The sequence below is a fragment of the Oryzias melastigma genome, linkage group LG16 (genome assembly GCF_002922805.2).
Source record: "Oryzias melastigma strain HK-1 linkage group LG16, ASM292280v2, whole genome shotgun sequence".
In the NCBI taxonomy this organism is placed as follows: domain Eukaryota; kingdom Metazoa; phylum Chordata; class Actinopteri; order Beloniformes; family Adrianichthyidae; genus Oryzias; species Oryzias melastigma.
Genome location: NC_050527.1, coordinates 17,301,932 through 17,309,190, shown reverse-complemented (window position 1 = coordinate 17,309,190; position 7,259 = coordinate 17,301,932). Strand labels below are relative to the sequence as shown.

The window sequence follows — 7,259 nt, the reverse complement described above, 5'->3', positions numbered from 1 at the left end:
GGGAAAAGCTGGAATGCCTCAAGAAACCAATAACCGCATGGTAAAGACTGTCCAATCAGCAAGGAGAAGTAACCCATCTGGGTTTGAACCTCAGGGTTCTGCAACCTGCGGCTCCGGAGCCACTAGTGGATCTTTTACATCCACATAGTGGCTCTCTGGCTAAAAAAAAACAAACAAAAAAAAATAATAGTAAATTTTTTTTTTTAATTTGTATTCTTTTTATTTAAACGAGTAAACTATAACTGTATCAGAATCAAAAGCCTTTATTGTCATTGTAACAGTACATTACAACGAAATCGCATGTAAGTAGAGGGGAGATAGGGGGAGGCAAAGTACAAAAGGGGAGTCAGCGGGTGGCAAAAAAAGAACATACATCTGTACTCTGCTCTAAAGGGGCAGAATATAGGTGTAGAAAAAAAAAGACCCCGCTATACATGAAGAAGCACAAAACTTGAACGGCACACGTGATATGAGCTGTAGGACGGGGTATGAGGGAGGGGAGAACCCCCAGTTCACCGTTCCAGGGGGCTCCAGCCATCGGAGGTGCTGCCCACTCCAGACTGTGCGCTAGAGGGGGATGAGGAGGTATGCTGAAGTCAAGATAAGCCAAAGCAGGCAAGATGCAGCAGATGACGACCTTCACATCCAACCCGCATTTCATTTACTGAGGAAGCAGAATTGCTTCGGGAGAGCCGAGGCCAAAGCGCTGAGCTCAGGGGAACCAGATTAGATCAAATACTTTTGGCACCAGCAATTTTGTCTGTTGGTTCTGTCCATGGCTGGTCTCGCAGAGTCTTGAGGCGATGTTAGTACATGGACCAAGTTGTGGGATATTTAGACTACATAAATGTATGACTGAGGTGTATCTCAAAGATAAACTATGTAAAGGTTTTTTACATTCCTTGACTTGAAGAGGTCTTATTTGCTCTATGCTTTCTCCAGAATACGTTTTGAAATACGACGCAAAACTTTGGTAAAAAGTCTGATTCTTCATTAGTTGAAAGCTCACGTCTTTTATTTTTAAAGGAAACCATAAAAACTTCTGTCAAACGTAAAAGAAAATTTCACATGTTGAAAAAGATACCAGTTTCTTTTTATAATTCTGTTTTAATTCATGCCACAAGACAAAAAATGACTAATGTTTATTATTTTAAAAAGACATGGTAATGAATGCAAAGCAGTATCAACATTGTGGCTCCTTCTAGGTTTTGATCAGCAGAAAATAAGCTCAAATGGCTCCCTTACTGTTAGAGGTTGCTGGCCCCTAGTGTAAATGATGATGCAGTTTAAAGCTGCATTCACACCAAACACGATTCACACATCAGAGCTGCCAGTTTCAATGTTTGGCCAATTGTCCTGACACGATCTGAGGTCCTGCGACCTTTGGGGAGGTCGCTGCATCGCATCAACCAATCAGGGACTTAGCAAGTCGTCAAACTGCATCAGATTGTCACAGAAACGCCACAGAGAAAGTGGTCGTCATTGAGACACGACTCTCGCACCTGGAGTGCAGCTCTGAATGATCTCATGAACCTAAACATGGAGAGGTGATTACAGATGCTCTCGTAGAACTCTTTAACATTATTAAACTTGATCTCCTGTCTTCCGTGCATTGTTAATGAGATATACACAGACAGACACTGCTTCATTTAGCGATCAGGCTAAAAATATTAGCTGGTAACTCCTCCTCCATGCGTTTGGGTCATAAATCTTCTACATTTTTGTATTTTTTTTTTCTTTTTCATTTTTTTATACTTTTATTTTGTAACACATTCTTGTATTGTTTTCCTAATGGCGGAGGACACATATGAAGAAAATTAATCTTAGATTTGCATTTCTTAATATTTCTTTTTTCAAATCATTGTGAATCAGGAGCAACAAAAAAGACTTTTGGATCATGTTTGTGACTTAGAAAATGTGCCTAAAGCTCCATGCTCTGCTCCATTCTGATGCATCCACTTACAGACAAAGAGATCCATGAACGTCTTTGTTTTCCTCGTCTGAACTGGAATCTGGATCAAACTGATCAAGCTGGATACTTCTGAAACTACTCTCTAGTTATGTTGCACCAGTAATGTTAGGGTGGGGTTGTAAAAGGTCCTTCTATTGGTCTATGCACATTAGCAGCATGAATACAGACACAATACATCAAAGTAACATGCACTTACCATTCTGATAGTTTTCTACAGGCTGTTTTATTAGGTTTAGTAGAATAGATTTAGAAAATGTAGCTCATGGTTTTTGTGTGACACCCCAATATTTAAAGTGGCTCCCCACAAACCACCCCCATGAAAGATTTCTGAAGGCGCCACTGCATCTTTGGACTGTGAGAGAAACCAGAATGCCTACTGCCTAGTTAATCCATACATGCACGTGAGATTATGAACTCCACTCAGAAAGGTCATCACTCCCGGCAGGGGAATTGAACCGGTGACTGGGAGCCTGACTAACCACTGCGATACAGTGCTTGAAAATGTACAAACAGGGACTCAGCCACTGCTCTACAACATTTTGGGAGCAGATACACTTAAATGTAATGCTTTACATAATCATTAAATAAAGACAAAAATATAACGGAGCGGGACACGAGCTGAATCATTTTGAAAGGGAGTGGTACAGGAGTGGGAGTCAAATTACCAGGAGAAGGACAGGACAGGATTATTTTTTTAAACTTTGGTCTGGGAGTGAAACGGGACAGGATTACTCTATGTGGGAGCGGGACGGGATAGGAGTGAAAATCCACTCCTGTGTCATCCTCTAATATAGACACATGTTTAAAGTTAACTAACCACAGCTGTTTGCAGCTATGTAATGATGTAATGTAATTGTCTTCAGTCTGTATTAGTGCCTGGTTTTTAGTTCATCCTTCTCAGGTCATCGATTTCATCACCTTTTTGTCTCTCCTTTCCTCATGCTTCATGTCATCTTCAAATGTATTTTTAGGATTTTCAGATGTCTGCCACCAGACTCCTGCATTTACGGTCCAACACCACTGGTCCCACTGAAACAGAAAATGAGATGAGTAACTTTGATATTTTTCTAGATAATATCTCCAAAATATGTTATGATATCTGTGCATCACAGCTGGTGAAAATGTCATTTTTAAGCCCCTCACCAAAAACCTGCTTTTATGAGATTTCTGAAACAGATCTTGAAACAAAGTTTCTGCCACTGTCATGTGTCAGTTGGGCTGAATCCAAATTCTTCCCCTACCCCTCTGGCTTCTACCTACCCCTCAAATTATGGGGGCATTTGAAGTGGTGGTGTCCAAACTTGTTTTTTTAAGGGGACTTGCTGGCTGTGTCCAAATTCAGGTTCTGCATCCTCCCAAGGCCGTGGCCTTCGCGATCTCCGATGTCCGGGTCCTTCGTTAGCGGGTATACCGGATGTTAAGTGCAGTGAATTTGGACGGTCTAGCCTTGTTGGGTTTTTTTTGTTTTTTTTTGTTTTATAACTTTATTGAACAAACAAAACAACGAAAGCTGTTTTAACTTTGCTAGCTAGTTTCCTGTAGCTTGGCCACCGTGAGTTGAACGTGTTGTGAATCATTTAGCTCGAAATGATTCTGAGTTTTTTTTTTAATTTAAATTTTACTTTTGGCGGAGTTGGAGCAGATCCATCGCTACCACCGGCACTTGTTGGTATTTTTTCGGCGGAGACAAAACAATCGCAGGTACTGTGTACAAACGCTTAAAAAACATCTATGAGCTCTTTTACATATTAGCTTTAGCTAGTTTAATTGAAATATTTATTTAGCAACACTACATGTTGTAAAATATACAAATACTGAATTTGTGGGTTTGTGGATTATTCAAGTTTTGTTTATTTCACAAGTTATTGCAGTAAATGTAACTTAGTACAAGTACCTACACTTTTCTGAGATTAAAAAACATGTACCAAATAACTACAATGGGTTTTTATTTTATTAATCATACTACAATAGTGTTAAATGTTAATTTTATCATCAGACGTTTGTTGCAGAAATTAATTTTTTTTGTATTTATTTGAAAATTTGATTTGAAATCAGTAAAAGTAGTTTTTGTAATGATGTTTTATAGTTTAATAACAAATTACTTAAAACCACATATTTTTAATATAAATGTATTTCTTATGTATTTCTTTATAACTAGACTAGACTCCTGTAATGCAGAATCAATCCAGGAGCTGTTTGTCCAACAGTGAAGACCCAAGACCAGACTTCATAGTGAAGAGGAACTCTCCTGGAGTCTTCCTGAACCTCCTTGATCAGGATCTGTGACATCCACATCCTCCTGCAGGTGTTGGAGCTGCATCACACCTCTGTACCTCATGTAAGTGAACACACTGAAGTTTTTCAATATTATTTGAAATATATTTATATAAATTTAAGCATATATATTGCAGGTTGTCACAGCGTGTGCCATCCTCCACAACATCTGCCTCTGTGTTGACGACAACGAGGCCCCAGAGGAAGATGTGGAGGTGATGAGGAGGACGCTGGTTTGGAGATCACAGTGATGCTCTCTGGCAGGACCAACTACCGGCTGAGGTTTCTGCCCTGGGGGAGGTACCACCTTGATTACTGGTAACAGGTAATTAAATAATCAAGAGATTTTTTTTTCCAAAGCCTGTAAATTCATTATCTCATATTTATGGATCATTTTTGGTCATGCAGCATCCATCGACAGCCAGCCCTGCAAACCCTGAAGATGGACGATGCAGTCTACAGTGAAGATGATCCTGAAACTCTCTGCAGACCACCTTGCAAGATGTTCAATCACCACCCAGAAAGTTCCAGCCCGGGTCTCAGTCGAAGCCCCCCCCCCATCCATGTCGACTATCTTATGTATTTTATCTTTTGTGAAGCACTTTGTGAGTGGTCCTCTGTGAAAAGTGCTATATAAATAAAGATTTACTTACTTACTATCTTTGTAAATAGTTGGAAATAAAAGTTACAATTAATCCATGACAATCACTGTGTTTGATTTAGATCTTTATTTAAATTAACAAAACAAAAACAAACATGTTTAATATATCAAACATAAACTTCATTTATTTATTATCAGACATCTAAGGATTTTAACAGCAATTCTTTCCAGCAGACTAAAGTTGGTCAAAAGTTTCCCTCCTCTCTCGTGCGCTCTGCTCTTCTGCCTCATGTCCTCTCTGATCAGGTCTAGAAGCTCATCACTGTTTCTTATTATTTTTCTTCGTCCAGCCGGTGGCTCACTCCTTCCTTCTCTTTCTTCACTCTCTTCTCTTTCACCCACTGCTGTACTTCTTCACTGCTGTACTTCTCCAGCAGATCCAATTTCTCCAGGATTGTCCTTAAAAACACAGAAAACAAAGCGGGAGAGATGAGAGGTTTAATACCTCTCAAAAATGTTTCACATTAAAACACAAAAACACTCAACTCTACAGTAGTGGTCACCAACTCTGTTGTTATTGAGCTCCTGCCCTGTTTGTTTAGCAGCTTAACCTGTTGCAGTTACTTCTGCTCACCTGATCAGGTGTGTTCAGTCAATCAGAAACGGAGCTCATCCAATCCAGCTAATCAGGAATTACTGAAGCAGGGCAGTGGAGTTCACGAAGAACCGGGTCGGTGACGCCGGCTCTATTATGATGAAGACGTATATAAATGTACAATTTGCCAAAGCAGGTGGAAAAAATTTGGCGCCAGTAAAAAGATGATCATTTTCACCCCGGAGGTTTATAATTAATGCCGTCTGTTCTTTGGCCCCTAAAATTATATAAAATTAGGTTTTTATTTTTTTCGTTTTCATCAAGAAAGAACAAAAGCGAACGACCGAAGAACAGCAGAAGGATCTAGCATACGAGCCGAGATCGCCATATAAGCACTTCTGTTGTAACATTTCAGATCAAAATAACGTTAAAATGTTTTATGTTAATCAAAAAAAAACATAAACTTATCTGATTAAAGTTTTTACTTACATTTAAAAGTGAAATTTTCCCAGACTCCGCGTCCCGCATCAACGTCCGCCATTGTTGCCAGAAAATTTCTTCGGGGCCGACCGCAATGCATCTTGGGATACGGTCAGTATAGAAGGATACACCAGAACAATCCTTCAAAATCGGAAGAGTGAGGCCGCGTTCGTCGGCTGAGTTTGAAGCAGACCCTGAATTTGGACAGCACTTGTCGCGACGCTGTGACGTCACCGGCCGACAAACCCGGCCTCGGGAGGTCGCAGCACCTGAATTTGAACACAGCCGCTATCTCTCTGCCGGTAGAGACACACGTCGTGCTGTGCTGCGGAGGAGAAACATTTCTTCATGTGGGTGTGCTCTGAACCACAGACGTTTAGGAGTTAAATTTAAGAAATGACTTTATATTTTAGACTTGTGCAGCTCTTTACGAATGTTGGATGTTGTCTATCATGGAGCGCTCAGATTTATAACTGTCATGGCCGTATCAGGATGACCCAGATGCAGGACAAGACCACAAGCCAGAGTGGATAAAATGAAAGTCTTAATAAACAAAAAGCGCCACATTAGGTGGGGGGAAAATCCACAAACATGAAAACCTCAAAACCAGAATACTAAGATATCTAAAACAAAGGGGAGAACATAAGCTACACTCCGACACTGAGTGGAGGGAAAAAACCTCTTAAATACACCTTAAACAAATTAAAATAAGTGTAGGCAGCTGTGTGCCAATCCATGGAGAGCCAACAGGAAGGGGGCGGAGCCCTCCAGGAAAAGCCACAGCCAACCTGCACAGGAAGGAACACAAAAATGAAAAAAGAACCAAACAGAACTGACATGCTGTAACAGAACCCCCCCTCCTATGTCCGGCTACCAGACGGACGACATGGCTAGTCAGGATGATCCCGGTAGAACTGGGAGAGCAAGGCCTTGTCCAGGATGTGTCGTTCAGGAACCCATCGACGATCAGCCGGACCATTACCCTTCCAGTCCACCAGGTACTGAACACCCCGCCCCACTCTCCGAGAAGCCAGGAGCTTGTTGATCGTGTAGACTTGGCCACCATCCACCAGTCGGGGACGTGGAGGGCCCACAGGTGTGGCATGGAGAGAACTCACTCTCACAGACTTTAGCTTGCTTACATGGAACACCGGATGAACTCTCAGGGTCCACGGTAGATCCAGCTTCACAGCTACAGGGTTGATGATTCTGCTGATGGTGAACGGGCCGATGAAGCGCGGATGCAGCTTTCTGCAGCCACCCTTGAGAGGGATGTCCATGGAGTTGAGCCAGACCCTGTCCCCCACCTTATACTCTGGAGCGGGAGTTCGTCGACA

At 41.5% G+C, this 7,259-nt stretch overlaps 2 long non-coding RNA genes across 3 annotated transcripts; one reads left to right on the top strand and one right to left on the bottom strand.

The window, feature by feature from the left end:
- Positions 1-4,053: 4,053 nt before the first annotated feature.
- LOC112143552 lies at positions 4,054-4,902 on the top strand. Its single transcript, XR_002918763.2, has 3 exons — positions 4,054-4,310; positions 4,384-4,571; positions 4,655-4,902. It is a non-coding gene; the product is annotated as an uncharacterized LOC112143552 (long non-coding RNA).
- A 53-nt stretch (positions 4,903-4,955) lies between these two features.
- On the bottom strand, positions 4,956-6,286 carry LOC112143553. 2 transcript variants are annotated; one of them, XR_002918765.2, is made up of 3 exons: positions 5,932-6,281; positions 5,482-5,593; positions 4,956-5,306 (listed from the first exon to the last, which is right to left on the bottom strand). It is a non-coding gene; the product is annotated as an uncharacterized LOC112143553 (long non-coding RNA). The 2 variants fall into 2 exon arrangements; XR_002918764.2 differs by lacking the exon at positions 5,482-5,593 and having other exon boundaries at positions 5,932-6,286.
- Positions 6,287-7,259: the final 973 nt, after the last annotated feature.